Consider the following 18932-nt stretch of genomic DNA (forward strand, 5'->3'; position numbering starts at 1 on the left):
TGACATTTCACGTTATAAGTTGGTCATAAACATTTCAAGGTGTAAGAGCTTTCAAGGTCATTTGAGGTCAAACAAGGTGATTGATCTTTCAAGGATATTCAAGGTCATTGACCTTTCAAGGTCATTCAAGGTCATTGACCTTCCAAGGTCATTCACGGTCATTGTTCATTAAACGTCATTGATGGTTATATAAGTTAATTCACATTTCAAGGTCATAGTAAATTTGAAGGTCATTGAAGGTCAAACAAGGTCATTGACCTTTCATGGTCATTCACGGTCATAGACCTTTCAAGGTCATTGAATGTCAATGACCTTTTTAAGTCGTTCACGGTAACTCATTTTTCAAGGTCAAAGATGGTCATAAACATTTCAAGGTCGAAAAGATTTCAAGGTCATTGCAGGTCATTCACGGTCATCGACCTTTCAAGGTCATTCAAGGTCATTGACCTTTCAAGGTCATTCAAGGACATTAATGGCAACCTCCTTTTTTGTTTCACTCTTCGCAGTGAAACCGCAATGATAAGAAGGAATATCAATGGAAATACGTATTTTTATTTATTCACACTACGTAGTGATACCGCGTTTAACCTAAGTATTATCAATATACAATGACATTTTTCATTTTTTCACTCTTCGTAGTGAAATCGCTTTAATAGCAAGGATTATATTCATGAAATAACTTTTTTATTTTTCCACTCTTCGCAGTGAAACCGCATTGATAAGAAGGATTACCAATGGAAATACGTATTTCTATAAGAACAGTAATCTCAAACTCATATTTGAATTTTTTTAATTCTTTGCGTTGAAGTTACGTTAATAGCTTATATTTTCATTTCAAGGAACATTTTAATTTTTTCTATTTTTGAAGTGAAACCGCTTTTATCAGAACGTTTTTAATTTACAAATCACAATATTTTTTACTCTTCGAAGTGAAATCATTTTTCCTTATTCACGGTCACTGACCTTAAAACATCATTCATGGTCATTTAAGTTAATTCACATTTCAAGGTTATAGAACTTTCAAGGTCAATGAAGGTCTAACAAGGTCATTGACCTTTCATGGTCATTCACGGCCATTCACGATCATTGACCTTTCAAGGTCATTCAAGGTCATTGACCTTTCAAGGTCGAAGATCTTTCAAGCTCATTGAAGGTCAAAAAAGATCATTGACCTTTCACGGTTATGGAAGATCTTTGGCCTTTCAAGGTGATTCACGGTCAAAGAATTTTCAAGGTCATTGATATTCACAGACATTTTAAGGTCATAGAGCTTTCAAGGTCATCAAAGGTCATTGAAGGTCTAACAAGGCCATTGACCTTTCAAGGTATTAGATGGTCATAAACATTTCAAGGTCGTAGAGCTTTCAAGGTCATTTAACGTCAAACAAGGTGATTGACATTTAAGGGTCATTCAAGGTCACTGAAATTTCAAGGTCATTCAAGGTCATTGACTATTCAAGGTCATTCAAGGTCATTCAAGGTCATTGACCTTTCAAGGTCGAAGAGCCTTCAAGGTCATTGAAGGTAAAAAAAAAAAGGTCATTGACCTTTCACGGTAAATGAAGATCTTTGACCTTTCAAGGGGATTCACGGTCTATGAACTTTCAAGGTCATTGATAGTCATTGACATTTTACAGTCATATAGCTTTCAAGGTCATCATAGATCATTGAAGGTCGAACAAGGTCATTGAAATTTCAAGGTGTAAGATGGTCATAAACATTTCAAGGTCGAAGAGCTTTCAAGGTCATTTAAGGTCAAAATAGGTGATTGAACTTTCAAGGCCATTCAAGGTCATTGACCTTTCAAGGTCTTCCAAGGTCATTCACGGTCATTGTTCATTAAACGTCATTGATGGTCATATAAGTTAATTCAGATTTCAAGGTCATAGTAAATTTGAAGGACATTGAAGGTCATTCAAGGTCATTGACATTTCAAGGTCATTCAAGGTCATTGACGTTTCAAGGCCATTCACGGTCATTTACCTATCAAGGTCAAAGCCGTTTCAAGGTCATTGCCCTTTCAAGGTCATTGATGGTTATAATTATTTCAAGGTCATCCACGGTCTTTAACCTTTCATGGTCATTATTTGTTATTGATCACTCAAGGTCAACAGGTTCAAACAAGGTCATTGACTTTTCAAGGTCATTCAAGGTCATTGACCTTTCAAGGTCATTCAAGGTCATTTACCTTTCAAGGTCGAAGAGCTTTCAAGGTCATTCAAGGTCATTGACCATTCAAGGTCATTGACCTTTCAAGGTCATTCAAGGTCATTCAAGGTCATTGACCTTTCAAGGTCATTCAAGGTCATTTACCTTTCAAGGTCATTCAAGGACATTGACCTTTCAAGGTCGAAGAGCTTTCAAGGTCATTGAAGGTCAAAAAAGTTCATTGACCTTTCACGGCATTTAAAGATCTTTGACCTTTCAAGGTGATTCACGGTTAAGAACTTTCAAGTTCATTGATAGTCATTGACATTTTAAGGTCAAAGAGCTTTCAAGGTCATCAAAGGTTTCACGTTATAAGTTGGTCATAAGCATTTCAAGATCGAGGAGCATTGAAGGTCATTTGAGGTCAAACAAGGTGATTGATCTTTCAAGGACATTCAACGTCATTGACCTATCAAGGTCATTGACCTATCAAGGTCATTCAAGGTCATTGACCTTCCAAAGTCATTCACGGTCATTGTTCATTAACCGTCATTGATGGTCATATAACTTAATTCACATTTCAAGGTCATAGTAAATTTGAAGGACATTGAAGGTCATTCAAGGTCATTGACATTTCAAGGTCATTCAAGGTCATTGACGTTTCAAGGCCATTCAAGGTCATTTACCTATCAAGGTCATTCAAGGTCAAAGCCGTTTCAAGATCATTGCCCTTTCAAGGTCATTGATGGTTATAATTATTTCAAGGTCATCCACGGTCTTTAAGCTTTCATGGTCATTATTTGTTATTGATCAATCAAGGTCAACAAATTCAAACAAGGTCATTGACTTTTCAAGGTCATTGAAGGTCATTGACCTTTCAAGGTCGAAGAGCTTTCAAGGTCATTCAAGGTCATTGACCTTTCAAGGTCATTCAAGGTCATTGACCTTTCAAGGTCGAAGAGCTTTCAAGGTCATTGAAGGTCAAAAAAGGTCATTGACCTTTCACGGCATTTAAAGATCTTTGACCTTTCAAGGTGATTCACGGTTAAGAACTTTCAAGGTCATTGATAGTCATTGACATTTTAAGGTCAAAGAGCTTTCAAGGTCATCAAAGGTTTCACGTTATAAGTTTGTCATAAGCATTTCAAGGTCGAGGAGCATTGAAGGTCATTTGAGGTCAAACATGGTGATTGATCTTTCAAGGACATTGATGGTTATAATTATTTCAAGGTCATCCACGGTCTTTAACCTTTCATGGTCATTATTTGTTATTGATCACTCAAGGTCAACAGGTTCAAACAAGGTCATTGACTTTTCAAGGTCACTCAAGGTCATTGACCTTTCAAGGTCATTCAAGGTCATTTACCTTTCAAGGTCGAAGAGCTTTCAAGGTCATTCAAGGTCATTGACCTTTCAAGGTCATTCAAGGCCATTGACCTTTAAAGGTCATTCAAGGTCATTGACCTTTCAAGGTCGAAGAGCTTTCAAGGTCATTGAAGGTCAAAAAAGTTCATTGACCTTTCACGGCATTTAAAGATCTTTGACCTTTCAAGTCGATTCACGGTTAAGAACTTTCAAGGTCATTGATAGTCATTGACATTTTAAGGTCAAAGAGCTTTCACGGTCATTCAAGGTCATTGACCTTTCAAGGTCATTCAAGGTCATTGACCTTTCAAGGTCGAAGAGCTTTCAAGGTCATTGAAGGTCAAAAAAGGTCATTGACCTTTCACGGCATTTAAAGATCTTTGACCTTTCAAGGTGATTCACGGTTAAGAACTTTCAAGGTCATTGATAGTCATTGACATTTTAAGGTCAAAGAGCTTTCAAGGTCATCAAAGGTTTCACGTTATAAGTTGGTCATAAGCATTTCAAGGTCGAGGAGCATTGAAGGTCATTTGAGGTCAAACAAGGTGATTGATCTTTCAAGGACATTCAAGGTCATTGACCTATTAAGGACATTGACCTTTGAAGGTCATTCAAGGTCATTGACCTTCCAAAGTCATTCACGGTCATTGTTCATTAAACGTCATTGATGGTCATGTAAGTTAATTCACATTTCAAGGTCATAGTTAATTTGAAGGACGTTGAAGGTCATTCAAGGTAATTGACATTTCAAGGTCATTCAAGGTCATTGACGTTTCAAGGCCATTCAAGGTCATTTACCTATCAAGGTCAAAGCCGTTTCAAGGTCATTGCCCTTTCAAGGTCATTGATGTTTATAATTATTTCAAGGTCATCCACGGTCTTTAAGCTTTCATGGTCATTATTTGTTATTGATCACTCAAGGTCAACAAATTCAAACAAGGTCATTGACTTTTCAAGGTCATTCAAGGTCATTGACCTTTCAAGGTCGAAGAGCTTTCAAGGTCATTCAAGGTCATTGACCTTTCAAGGTCATTCAAGGTAATTGACCTCTCAAGGTCGAAGAGCTTTCAAGGTCATTGAAGGTCAAAAAAGGTGATTGACCTTTCACGGCATTTAAAGATCTTTGACCTTTCAAGGTGATTCACGGTTAAGAACTTTCAAGGTCATTGATAGTCATTGACATTTTAAGGTCAAAGAGCTTTCAAGGTCATCAAAGGTTTCACGTTATAAGGTGGTATTAGCATTTCAAAGTCGAAGAGCTTTGAAGGTCATTTGAGGTCAAACATGGTGATTGACCTTTCAAGGACATTCAAGGTCATTGAACTTTCAAGGTCATTCAAGGTCATTGACCTTCCAAAGTCATTCACGGTCATTGTTCATTAAACGTCATTGATGGTTATATAAGTTAATTCATATTTCAAGGTCATTATAAATTTGAAGGTCCTTGAAGGTCAAACAAGGTCATTGACCTTTCATGGTCATTCACGGTCATAGACCTTTCAAGGTCATTGAATGTCAATGACCTTTTTTAGTCGTTCACGGTAACTCACCTTTCAAGGTCAAAGATGGTCATAAACATTTCAAGGTCGAAAAGCTTTCAAGGTCATTGCAGGTCATTCACGGTCATTGACCTTTCAAGGTCATTCAAGGTCATTGACCTTTTAAGGTCATTCAAGGTCATTAATGGCAACCTCCTTTTTTTGTTTCACTCTTCACAGTGAAACCGCAATGATAAGAAGGAATATCAATGGAAATACGTATTTTAATTATTCACTCTACGCAGTGATACCGCGTTTAACCCAAGTATTATCAATATAAAATGACATTTTTCATTTTTTCACTCTTCGTAGTGAAATCGCTTTAATAGCAAGGATCATATTCATGAAAAAACTTTTTTATTTTTTCACTCTTCGCAGTGAAACCGCGTTGATAAGAAGGATTATCAATGGAAATACGTATTTTTATTTTTTCACTCTACGTAGTGATACCGCGTTTAACACAAGTATTATCATTATAAAATGACATTTTTCATTTTTTCACTCTTCGTAGTGAAATCGCTTTAAAAGCAAGGATTATATTCATGAAATAACTTTTTTATTTTTCCACTCTTCGCAGTGAAACCGCATTGATAAGAAGGATTACCAATGGAAATACGTATTTCTATAAGAACAGTAATCTCAAACTCATATTTGAATTTTTTTAATTCTTTGCGTTGAAGTTACGTTAATAGCTTATATTTTCATTTCAAGGAACATTTTAATTTTTTCTATTTTAGAAGTGAAACCGCTTTTATCAGAACGTTTTTAATTTACAAATCACAATATTTTTTACTCTTCGAAGTGAAATCATTTTTCCTTATTCACGGTCACTGACCTTAAAACATCATTCATGGTCATTTAAGTTAATTCACATTTCAAGGTTATAGAACTTTCAAGGTCAATGAAGGTCTAACAAGGTCATTGACCTTTCATGGTCATTCACGGCCATTCACGATCATTGACCTTTCAAGGTCATTCAAGGTCATTGACCTTTCAAGGTCGAAGATCTTTCAAGCTCATTGAAGGTCAAAAAAGATCATTGACCTTTCACGGTTATGGAAGATCTTTGGCCTTTCAAGGTGATTCACGGTCAAAGAATTTTCAAGGTCATTGATATTCACAGACATTTTAAGGTCATAGAGCTTTCAAGGTCATCAAAGTTCATTGAAGGTCTAACAAGGCCATTGACCTTTCAAGGTATTAGATGGTCATAAACATTTCAAGGTCGTAGAGCTTTCAAGGTCATTTAACGTCAAATAAGGTGATTGACATTTAAGGGTCATTCTAGGTCACTGAAATTTCAAGGTCTTTCAAGGTCATTGACTATTCAAGGTCATTCAAGGTCATTGACCTTTCAAGGTCGAAGAGCCTTCAAGGTCATTGAAGGTAAAAAAAAAGGTCATTGACCTTTCACGGTAATTGAAGATCTTTGACCTTTCAAGGGGATTCACGGTCTATGAACTTTCAAGGTCATTGATAGTCATTGACATTTTACAATCATATAACTTTCAAGGTCATCATAGATCATTGAAGGTCTAACAAGGTCATTGAAATTTCAAGGTGTAAGATGGTCATAAACATTTCAAGGTCGAAGAGCTTTCAAGGTCATTTAAGGTCAAAGAAGGTGATTGAACTTTCAAGGCCATTCAAAGTCATTGACCTTTCAAGGTCTTCCAAGGTCATTCACGGTCATTGTTCATTAAACGTCATTGATGGTCATATAAGTTAATTCAGATTTCAAGGTCATAGTAAATTTGAAGGACATTGAAGGTCATTCAAGGTCATTGACATTTCAAGGTCATTCAAGGTCATTGACGTTTCAAGGCCATTCACGGTCATTTACCTATCAAGGTCAAAGCCGTTTCAAGGTCATTGCCCTTTCAAGGTCATTGATGGTTATAATTATTTCAAGGTCATCCACGGTCTTTAAACTTTCATGGTCATTATTTGTTATTGATCACTCAAGGTCAACAGGTTCAAACAAGGTCATTGACTTTTCAAGGTCATTCAAGGTCATTGACCTTTCAAGGTCATTCAAGGTCATTTACCTTTCAAGGTCGAAGAGCTTTCAAGGTCATTCAAGGTCATTGACCATTCAAGGTCATTGACCTTTCAAGGTCATTCAAGGTCATTGACCTTTCAAGGTCGAAGAGCTTTCAAGGTCATTGAAGGTCAAAAAAGTTCATTGACCTTTCACGGCATTTAAAGATCTTTGACCTTTCAAGGTGATTCACGGTTAAGAACTTTCAAGGTCATTGATAGTCATTGACATTTTAAGGTCAAAGAGCTTTCAAGGTCATCAAAGGTTTCACGTTATAAGTTGGTCATAAGCATTTCAAGGTCGAGGAGCATTGAAGGTCATTTGAGGTCAAACAAGGTGATTGATCTTTCAAGGACATTCAAGGTCATTGACCAATCAAGGTCATTGACCTATGAAGGGCATTCAAGGTCATTGACCTTCCAAAGTCATTCACGGTCATTGTTCATTTACCGTCATTGATGGTCATATAACTTAATTCACATTTCAAGGTCATAGTAAATTTGAAGGACATTGAAGGTCATTCAAGGTCATTGACATTTCAAGGTCATTCAAGGTCATTGACGTTTCAAGGCCATTCAAGGTCATTTACCTATCAAGGTCATTCAAGGTCAAAGCCGTTTCAAGATCATTGCCCTTTCAAGGTCATTGATGGTTATAATTATTTCAAGGTCATCTACGGTCTTTAAGCTTTCATGGTCATTATTTGTTATTGATCACTCAAGGTCAACAAATTCAAACAAGGTCATTGACTTTTCAAGGTCATTGAAGGTCATTGACCTTTTAAGGTCGAAGAGCTTTCAAGGTCATTCAAGGTCATTGACCTTTCAAGGTCATTCAAGGCCATTGACCTTTAAAGGTCATTCAAGGTCATTGACCTTTCAAGGTCGAAGAGCTTTCAAGGTCATTGAAGGTCAAAAAAGTTCATTGACCTTTCACGGCATTTAAAGATCTTTGACCTTTCAAGTCGATTCACGGTTAAGAACTTTCAAGGTCATTGATAGTCATTGACATTTTAAGGTCAAAGAGCTTTCAAGGTCATCAAAGGTTTCACGTTATAAGTTGGTCATAAGCATTTCAAGGTCGAGGAGCATTGAAGGTCATTTGAGGTCAAACAAGGTGATTGATCTTTCAAGGACATTCAAGGTCATTGACCTATTAAGGACATTGACCTTTGAAGGTCATTCAAGGTCATGGACCTTCCAAAGTCATTCACGGTCATTGTTCATTAAACGTCATTGATGGTCATGTAAGTTAATTCACATTTCAAGGTCATAGTTAATTTGAAGGACGATGAAGGTCATTCAAGGTAATTGACATTTCAAGGTCATTCAAGGTCATTGACGTTTCAAGGCCATTCAAGGTCATTTACCTATCAAGGTCAAAGCCGTTTCAAGGTCATTGCCCTTTCAAGGTCATTGATGTTTATAATTATTTCAAGGTCATCCACGGTCTTTAAGCTTTCATGGTCATTATTTGTTATTGATCACTCAAGGTCAACAGGTTCAAACAAGGTCATTGACTTTTCAAGGTCATTAAGGTCATTGACCTTTCAAGGTCATTCAAGGTCATTTACCTTTCAAGGTCGAAGAGCTTTCAAGGTCATTCAAGGTCATTGACCTTTAAAGGTCATTCAAGGTCATTGACCTTTCAAGGTCATTCAAGGTCATTGACCTTTCAAGGTCGAAGAGCTTTCAAGGTCATTGAAGGTCAAAAAAGTTCATTGACCTTTCACGGCATTTAAAGATCTTTGACCTTTCAAGTTGATTCACGGTTAAGAACTTTCAAGGTCATTGATCGTCATTGACATTTTAAGGTCAAAGAGCTTTCAAGGTCATCAAAGGTTTCACGTTATAAGTTGGTCATAAGCATTTCAAGGTCATTGATATTCACAGACATTTTAAGGTCATAGAGCTTTCAAGGTCATCAAAGGTCATTGAAGGTCTAACAAGGCCATTGACCTTTCAAGGTATTAGATGGTCATAAACATTTCAAGGTCGTAGAGCTTTCAAGGTCATTTAACGTCAAACAAGGTGATTGACATTTAAGGGTCATTCAAGGTCACTGAAATTTCAAGGTCATTCAAGGTCATTGACTATTCAAGGTCATTCAAGGTCATTGACCTTTCAAGGTCGAAGAGCCTTCAAGGTCATTGAAGGTAAAAAAAAAGGTCATTGACCTTTCAAGGTCGAAGATCTTTCAAGCTCATTGAAGGTCAAAAAAGATCATTGACCTTTCACGGTTATGGAAGAATTTTGGCCTTTCAAGGTGATTCACGGTCAAAGAATTTTCAAGGTCATTGATATTCACATACATTTTAAGGTCATAGAGCTTTCAAGGTCATCAAAGTTCATTGAAGGTCTAACAAGGCCATTGACCTTTCAAGGTATTAGATGGTCATAAACATTTCAAGGTCGTAGAGCTTTCAAGGTCATTTAACGTCAAATAAGGTGATTGACATTTAAGGGTCATTCAAGGTCACTGAAATTTCAAGGTCATTCAAGGTCATTGACTATTCAAAGTCATTCAAGGTCATTGACCTTTCAAGGTCGAAGAGCCTTCAAGGTCATTGAAGGTAAAAAAAAAAGGTCATTGACCTTTCACGGTAATTGAAGATCTTTGACCTTTCAAGGGGATTCACGGTCTATGAACTTTCAAGGTCATTGATAGTCATTGACATTTTACAATCATATAGCTTTCAAGGTCATCATAGATCATTGAAGGTCTATCAAGGTCATTGAAATTTCAAGGTGTAAGATGGTCATAAACATTTCAAGGTCGAAGAGCTTTCAAGGTCATTTAAGGTCAAAGAAGGTGATTGAACTTTCAAGGCCATTCAAAGTCATTGACCTTTCAAGGTCTTCCAAGGTCATTCACGGTCATTGTTCATTAAACGTCATTGATGGTCATATAAGTTAATTCAGATTTCAAGGTCATAGTAAATTTGAAGGACATTGAAGGTCATTCAAGGTCATTGACATTTCAAGGTCATTCAAGGTCATTGACGTTTCAAGGCCATTCACGGTCATTTACCTATCAAGGTCAAAGCCGTTTCAAGGTCATTGCCCTTTCAAGGTCATTGATGGTTATAATTATTTCAAGGTCATCCACGGTCTTTAAACTTTCATGGTCATTATTTGTTATTGATCACTCAAGGTCAACAGGTTCAAACAAGGTCATTGACTTTTCAAGGTCATTCAAGGTCATTGACCTTTCAAGGTCATTCAAGGTCATTTACCTTTCAAGGTCGAAGAGCTTTCAAGGTCATTCAAGGTCATTGACCATTCAAGGTCATTGACCTTTCAAGGTCATTCAAGGTCATTGACCTTTCAAGGTCGAAGAGCTTTCAAGGTCATTGAAGGTCAAAAAAGTTCATTGACCTTTCACGGCATTTAAAGATCTTTGACCTTTCAAGGTGATTCACGGTTAAGAACTTTCAAGGTCATTGATAGTCATCTACATTTTAAGGTCAAAGAGCTTTCAAGGTCATCAAAGGTTTCACGTTATAAGTTGGTCATAAGCATTTCAAGGTCGAGGAGCATTGAAGGTCATTTGAGGTCAAACAAGGTGATTGATCTTTCAAGGACATTCAAGGTCATTGACCTATCAAGGTCATTGACCTATCAAGGTCATTCAAGGTCATTGACCTTCCAAAGTCATTCACGGTCATTGTTCATTAACCGTCATTGATGGTCATATAACTTAATTCACATTTCAAGGTCATAGTAAATTTGAAGGACATTGAAGGTCATTCAAGGTCATTGACATTTCAAGGTCATTCAAGGTCATTGACGTTTCAAGGTCATTCAAGGTCATTTACCTATCAAGGTCATTCAAGGTCAAAGCCGTTTCAAGATCATTGCCCTTTCAAGGTCATTGATGGTTATAATTATTTCAAGGTCATCCACGGTGTTTGAGCTTTCATGGTCATTATTTGTTATTGATCACTCAAGGTCAACAAATTCAAACAAGGTCATTGACTTTTCAAGGTCATTGAAGGTCATTGACCTTTCAAGGTCGAAGAGCTTTCAAGGTCATTCAAGGTCATTGACCTTTCAAGGTCATTCAAGGTCATTGACCTTTCAAGGTCGAAGAGCTTTCAAGGTCATTGAAGGTCAAAAAAGGTCATTGACCTTTCACGGCATTTAAAGATCTTTGACCTTTCAAGGTGATTCACGGTTAAGAACTTTCAAGGTCATTGATAGTCATTGACATTTTAAGGTCAAAGAGCTTTCAGGGTCATCAAAGGTTTCACGTTATAAGTTTGTCATAAGCATTTCAAGGTCGAGGAGCATTGAAGGTCATTTGAGGTCAAACAAGGTGATTGATCTTTCAAGGACATTGATGGTTATAATTATTTCAAGGTCATCCACGGTCTTTAACCTTTCATGGTCATTATTTGTTATTGATCACTCAAGGTCAACAGGTTCAAACAAGGTCATTGACTTTTCAAGGTCACTCAAGGTCATTGACCTTTCAAGGTCATTCAAGGTCATTGACCTTTCAAGGTCGAAGAGCTTTCAAGGTCATTCAAGGTCATTGACCTTTCAAGGTCATTCAAGGCCATTGACCTTTAAAGGTCATTCAAGGTCATTGACCTTTCAAGGTCGAAGAGCTTTCAAGGTCATTGAAGGTCAAAAAAGTTCATTGACCTTTCACGGCATTTAAAGATCTTTGACCTTTCAAGTCGATTCACGGTTAAGAACTTTCAAGGTCATTGATAGTCATTGACATTTTAAGGTCAAAGAGCTTTCAAGGTCATCAAAGGTTTCACGTTATAAGTTGGTCATAAGCATTTCAAGGTCGAGGAGCATTGAAGGTCATTTGAGGTCAAACAAGGTGATTGATCTTTCAAGGACATTCAAGGTCATTGACCTATTAAGGACATTGACCTTTGAAGGTCATTCAAGGTCATGGACCTTCCAAAGTCATTCACGGTCATTGTTCATTAAACGTCATTGATGGTCATGTAAGTTAATTCACATTTCAAGGTCATAGTTAATTTGAAGGACGATGAAGGTCATTCAAGGTAATTGACATTTCAAGGTCATTCAAGGTCATTGACGTTTCAAGGCCATTCAAGGTCATTTACCTATCAAGGTCAAAGCCGTTTCAAGGTCATTGCCCTTTCAAGGTCATTGATGTTTATAATTATTTCAAGGTCATCCACGGTCTTTAAGCTTTCATGGTCATTATTTGTTATTGATCACTCAAGGTCAACAAATTCAAACAAGGTCATTGACTTTTCAAGGTCATTCAAGGTCATTGACCTTTCAAGGTCGAAGAGCTTTCAAGGTCATTCAAGGTCATTGACCTTTCAAGGTCATTCAAGGTCATTGACCTTTCAAGGTCATTCAAGGTAATTGACCTCTCAAGGTCGAAGAGCTTTCAAGGTCATTGAAGGTCAAAAAAGGTGATTGACCTTTCACGGCATTTAAAGATCTTTGACCTTTCAAGGTGATTCACGGTTAAGAACTTTCAAGGTCATTGATAGTCATTGACATTTTAAGGTCAAAGAGCTTTCAAGGTCATCAAAGGTTTCACGTTATAAGGTGGTATTAGCATTTCAAAGTCGAAGAGCTTTGAAGGTCATTTGAGGTCAAACATGGTGATTGACCTTTCAAGGACATTCAAGGTCATTGAACTTTCAAGGTCATTCAAGGTCATTGACCTTCCAAAGTCATTCACGGTCATTGTTCATTAAACGTCATTGATGGTTATATAAGTTAATTCATATTTCAAGGTCATTTTAAATTTGAAGGTCCTTGAAGGTCAAACAAGGTCATTGACCTTTCATGGTCATTCACGGTCATAGACCTTTCAAGGTCATTGAATGTCAATGACCTTTTTTAGTCGTTCACGGTAACTCACCTTTCAAGGTCAAAGATGGTCATAAACATTTCAAGGTCGAAAAGCTTTCAAGGTCATTGCAGGTCATTCACGGTCATTGACCTTTCAAGGTCATTCAAGGTCATTGACCTTTTAAGGTCATTCAAGGTCATTAATGGCAACCTCCTTTTTTTGTTTCACTCTTCACAGTGAAACCGCAATGATAAGAAGGAATATCAATGGAAATACGTATTTTAATTATTCACTCTACGCAGTGATACCGCGTTTAACCCAAGTATTATCAATATAAAATGACATTTTTCATTTTTTCACTCTTCGTAGTGAAATCGCTTTAATAGCAAGGATCATATTCATGAAAAAACTTTTTTATTTTTTCACTCTTCGCAGTGAAACCGCGTTGATAAGAAGGATTATCAATGGAAATACGTATTTTTATTTTTTCACTCTACGTAGTGATACCGCGTTTAACACAAGTATTATCATTATAAAATGACATTTTTCATTTTTTCACTCTTCGTAGTGAAATCGCTTTAAAAGCAAGGATTATATTCATGAAATAACTTTTTTATTTTTCCACTCTTCGCAGTGAAACCGCATTGATAAGAAGGATTACCAATGGAAATACGTATTTCTATAAGAACAGTAATCTCAAACTCATATTTGAATTTTTTTAATTCTTTGCGTTGAAGTTACGTTAATAGCTTATATTTTCATTTCAAGGAACATTTTAATTTTTTCTATTTTAGAAGTGAAACCGCTTTTATCAGAACGTTTTTAATTTACAAATCACAATATTTTTTACTCTTCGAAGTGAAATCATTTTTCCTTATTCACGGTCACTGACCTTAAAACATCATTCATGGTCATTTAAGTTAATTCACATTTCAAGGTTATAGAACTTTCAAGGTCAATGAAGGTCTAACAAGGTCATTGACCTTTCATGGTCATTCACGGCCATTCACGATCATTGACCTTTCAAGGTCATTCAAGGTCATTGACCTTTCAAGGTCGAAGATCTTTCAAGCTCATTGAAGGTCAAAAAAGATCATTGACCTTTCACGGTTATGGAAGATCTTTGGCCTTTCAAGGTGATTCACGGTCAAAGAATTTTCAAGGTCATTGATATTCACAGACATTTTAAGGTCATAGAGCTTTCAAGGTCATCAAAGTTCATTGAAGGTCTAACAAGGCCATTGACCTTTCAAGGTATTAGATGGTCATAAACATTTCAAGGTCGTAGAGCTTTCAAGGTCATTTAACGTCAAATAAGGTGATTGACATTTAAGGGTCATTCTAGGTCACTGAAATTTCAAGGTCTTTCAAGGTCATTGACTATTCAAGGTCATTCAAGGTCATTGACCTTTCAAGGTCGAAGAGCCTTCAAGGTCATTGAAGGTAAAAAAAAAGGTCATTGACCTTTCACGGTAATTGAAGATCTTTGACCTTTCAAGGGGATTCACGGTCTATGAACTTTCAAGGTCATTGATAGTCATTGACATTTTACAATCATATAACTTTCAAGGTCATCATAGATCATTGAAGGTCTAACAAGGTCATTGAAATTTCAAGGTGTAAGATGGTCATAAACATTTCAAGGTCGAAGAGCTTTCAAGGTCATTTAAGGTCAAAGAAGGTGATTGAACTTTCAAGGCCATTCAAAGTCATTGACCTTTCAAGGTCTTCCAAGGTCATTCACGGTCATTGTTCATTAAACGTCATTGATGGTCATATAAGTTAATTCAGATTTCAAGGTCATAGTAAATTTGAAGGACATTGAAGGTCATTCAAGGTCATTGACATTTCAAGGTCATTCAAGGTCATTGACGTTTCAAGGCCATTCACGGTCATTTACCTATCAAGGTCAAAGCCGTTTCAAGGTCATTGCCCTTTCAAGGTCATTGATGGTTATAATTATTTCAAGGTCATCCACGGTCTTTAAACTTTCATGGTCATTATTTGTTATTGATCACTCAAGGTCAACAGGTTCAAACAAGGTCATTGACTTTTCAAGGTCATTCAAGGTCATTGACCTTTCAAGGTCATTCAAGGTCATTTACCTTTCAAGGTCGAAGAGCTTTCAAGGTCATTCAAGGTCATTGACCATTCAAGGTCATTGACCTTTCAAGGTCATTCAAGGTCATTGACCTTTCAAGGTCGAAGAGCTTTCAAGGTCATTGAAGGTCAAAAAAGTTCATTGACCTTTCACGGCATTTAAAGATCTTTGACCTTTCAAGGTGATTCACGGTTAAGAACTTTCAAGGTCATTGATAGTCATTGACATTTTAAGGTCAAAGAGCTTTCAAGGTCATCAAAGGTTTCACGTTATAAGTTGGTCATAAGCATTTCAAGGTCGAGGAGCATTGAAGGTCATTTGAGGTCAAACAAGGTGATTGATCTTTCAAGGACATTCAAGGTCATTGACCAATCAAGGTCATTGACCTATGAAGGGCATTCAAGGTCATTGACCTTCCAAAGTCATTCACGGTCATTGTTCATTTACCGTCATTGATGGTCATATAACTTAATTCACATTTCAAGGTCATAGTAAATTTGAAGGACATTGAAGGTCATTCAAGGTCATTGACATTTCAAGGTCATTCAAGGTCATTGACGTTTCAAGGCCATTCAAGGTCATTTACCTATCAAGGTCATTCAAGGTCAAAGCCGTTTCAAGATCATTGCCCTTTCAAGGTCATTGATGGTTATAATTATTTCAAGGTCATCTACGGTCTTTAAGCTTTCATGGTCATTATTTGTTATTGATCACTCAAGGTCAACAAATTCAAACAAGGTCATTGACTTTTCAAGGTCATTGAAGGTCATTGACCTTTCAAGGTCGAAGAGCTTTCAAGGTCATTCAAGGTCATTGACCTTTCAAGGTCATTCAAGGTCATTGACCTTTCAAGGTCGAAGAGCTTTCAAGGTCATTGAAGGTCAAAAAAGGTCATTGACCTTTCACGGCATTTAAAGATCTTTTACCTTTCAAGGTGATTCACGGTTGAGAACTTTCAAGGTCATTGATAGTCATTGACATTTTAAGGTCAAAGAGCTTTCAAGGTCATCAAAGGTTTCACGTTATAAGTTTGTCATAAGCATTTCAAGGTCGAGGAGCATTGAAGGTCATTTGAGGTCAAACAAGGTGATTGATCTTTCAAGGACATTGATGGTTATAATTATTTCAAGGTCATCCACGGTCTTTAACCTTTCATGGTCATTATTTGTTATTGATCACTCAAGGTCAACAGGTTCAAACAAGGTCATTGACTTTTCAAGGTCATTAAGGTCATTGACCTTTCAAGGTCATTCAAGGTCATTTACCTTTCAAGGTCGAAGAGCTTTCAAGGTCATTCAAGGTCATTGACCTTTCAAGGTCATTCAAGGTCATTGACCTTTCAAGGTCATTCAAGGTCATTGACCTTTCAAGGTCGAAGAGCTTTCAAGGTCATTGAAGGTCAAAAAAGTTCATTGACCTTTCACGGCATTTAAAGATCTTTGACCTTTCAAGTTGATTCACGGTTAAGAACTTTCAAGGTCATTGATCGTCATTGACATTTTAAGGTCAAAGAGCTTTCAAGGTCATCAAAGGTTTCACGTTATAAGTTGGTCATAAGCATTTCAAGGTCATTGATATTCACAGACATTTTAAGGTCATAGAGCTTTCAAGGTCATCAAAGGTCATTGAAGGTCTAACAAGGCCATTGACCTTTCAAGGTATTAGATGGTCATAAACATTTCAAGGTCGTAGAGCTTTCAAGGTCATTTAACGTCAAACAAGGTGATTGACATTTAAGGGTCATTCAAGGTCACTGAAATTTCAAGGTCATTCAAGGTCATTGACTATTCAAGGTCATTCAAGGTCATTGACCTTTCAAGGTCGAAGAGCCTTCAAGGTCATTGAAGGTAAAAAAAAAGGTCATTGACCTTTCACGGTAAATGAAGATCTTTGACCTTTCAAGGGGATTCACGGTCTATGAACTTTCAAGGTCATTGATAGTCATTGACATTTTACAGTCATATAGCTTTCAAGGTCATCATAGATCATTGAAGGTCTAACAAGGTCATTGAAATTTCAAGGTGTAAGATGGTCATAAACATTTCAAGGTCGAAGAGCTTTCAAGGTCATTTAAGGTCAAAATAGGTGATTGAACTTTCAAGGCCATTCAAAGTCATTGACCTTTCAAGGTCTTCCAAGGTCATTCACGGTCATTGTTCATTAAACGTCATTGATGGTCATATAAGTTAATTCAGATTTCAAGGTCATAGTAAATTTGAAGGACATTGAAGGTCATTCAAGGTCATTGACATTTCAAGGTCATTCAAGGTCATTGACGTTTCAAGGCCATTCACGGTCATTTACCTATCAAGGTCAAAGCCGTTTCAAGGTCATTGCCCTTTCAAGGTCATTGATGGTTATAATTATTTCAAGGTCATCCACGGTCTTTAACCTTTCATGGTCATTATTTGTTATTGATCACTCAAGGTCAACAGGTTCAAACAAGGTCATTGACTTTTCAAGGTCATTCAAGGTCATTGACCTTTCAAGGTCATTCAAGGTCATTTACCTTTCAAGGTCGAAGAGCTTTCAAGGTCATTCAAGGTCATTGACCATTCAAGGTCATTGACCTTTCAAGGTCATTCAAGGTCATTGACCTTTCAAGGTCGAAGAGCTTTCAAGGTCATTGAAGGTCAAAAAAGTTCATTGACCTTTCACGGCATTTAAAGATCTTTGACCTTTCAAGGTGATTCACGGTTAAGAACTTTCAAGGTCATTGATAGTCATTGACATTTTAAGGTCAAAGAGCTTTCAAGGTCATCAAAGGTTTCACGTTATAAGTTGGTCATAAGCATTTCAAGGTCGAGGAGCATTGAAGGTCATTTGAGGTCAAACAAGGTGATTGACCTTTCAAGGACATTCAACGTCATTGACCTATCAAGGTCATTCAAGGTCATTGACCTTCCAAAGTCATTCACGGTCATTGTTCATTAACCGTCATTGATGGTCATATAACTTAATTCACATTTCAAGGTCATAGTAAATTTGAAGGACATTGAAGGTCATTCAAGGTCATTGACATTTCAAGGTCATTCAAGGTCATTGACGTTTCAAGGCCATTCAAGGTCATTTACCTATCAAGGTCATTCAAGGTCAAAGCCGTTTCAAGATCATTGCCCTTTCAAGGTCATTGATGGTTATAATTATTTCAAGGTCATCCACGGTCTTTAAGCTTTCATGGTCATTATTTGTTATTGATCACTCAAGGTCAACAAATTCAAACAAGGTCATTGACTTTTCAAGGTCATTGAAGGTCATTGACCTTTCAAGGTCGAAGAGCTTTCAAGGTCATTCAAGGTCATTGACCTTTCAAGGTCATTCAAGGTCATTGACCTTTCAAGGTCGAAGAGCTTTCAAGGTCATTGAAGGTCAAAAAAGGTCATTGACCTTTCACGGCATTTAAAGATCTTTGACCTTTCAAGGTGATTCACGGTTAAGAACTTTCAAGGTCATTGATAGTCATTGACATTTTAAGGTCAAAGAGCTTTCAAGGTCATCAAAGGTTTCACGTTATAAGTTTGTCATAAGCATTTCAAGGTCGAGGAGCATTGAAGGTCATTTGAGGTCAAACAAGGTGATTGATCTTTCAAGGACATTGATGGTTATAATTATTTCAAGGTCATCCACGGTCTTTAACCTTTCATGGTCATTATTTGTTATTGATCACTCAAGGTCAACAGGTTCAAACAAGGTCATTGACTTTTCAAGGTCACTCAAGGTCATTGACCTTTCAAGGTCATTCAAGGTCATTTACCTTTCAAGGTCGAAGAGCTTTCAAGGTCATTCAAGGTCATTGACCATTCAAGGTCATTCAAGGCCATTGACCTTTCAAGGTCATTCAAGGTCATTGACCTTTCAAGGTCGAAGAGCTTTCAAGGTCATTCAAGGTCATTGACCTTTCAAGGTCATTGACCTTTCAAGGTCATTCAAGGTCATTGAC

This window comes from Ischnura elegans, chromosome 5 (assembly GCF_921293095.1).
Source record: "Ischnura elegans chromosome 5, ioIscEleg1.1, whole genome shotgun sequence".
Lineage (NCBI taxonomy): Eukaryota > Metazoa > Arthropoda > Insecta > Odonata > Coenagrionidae > Ischnura > Ischnura elegans.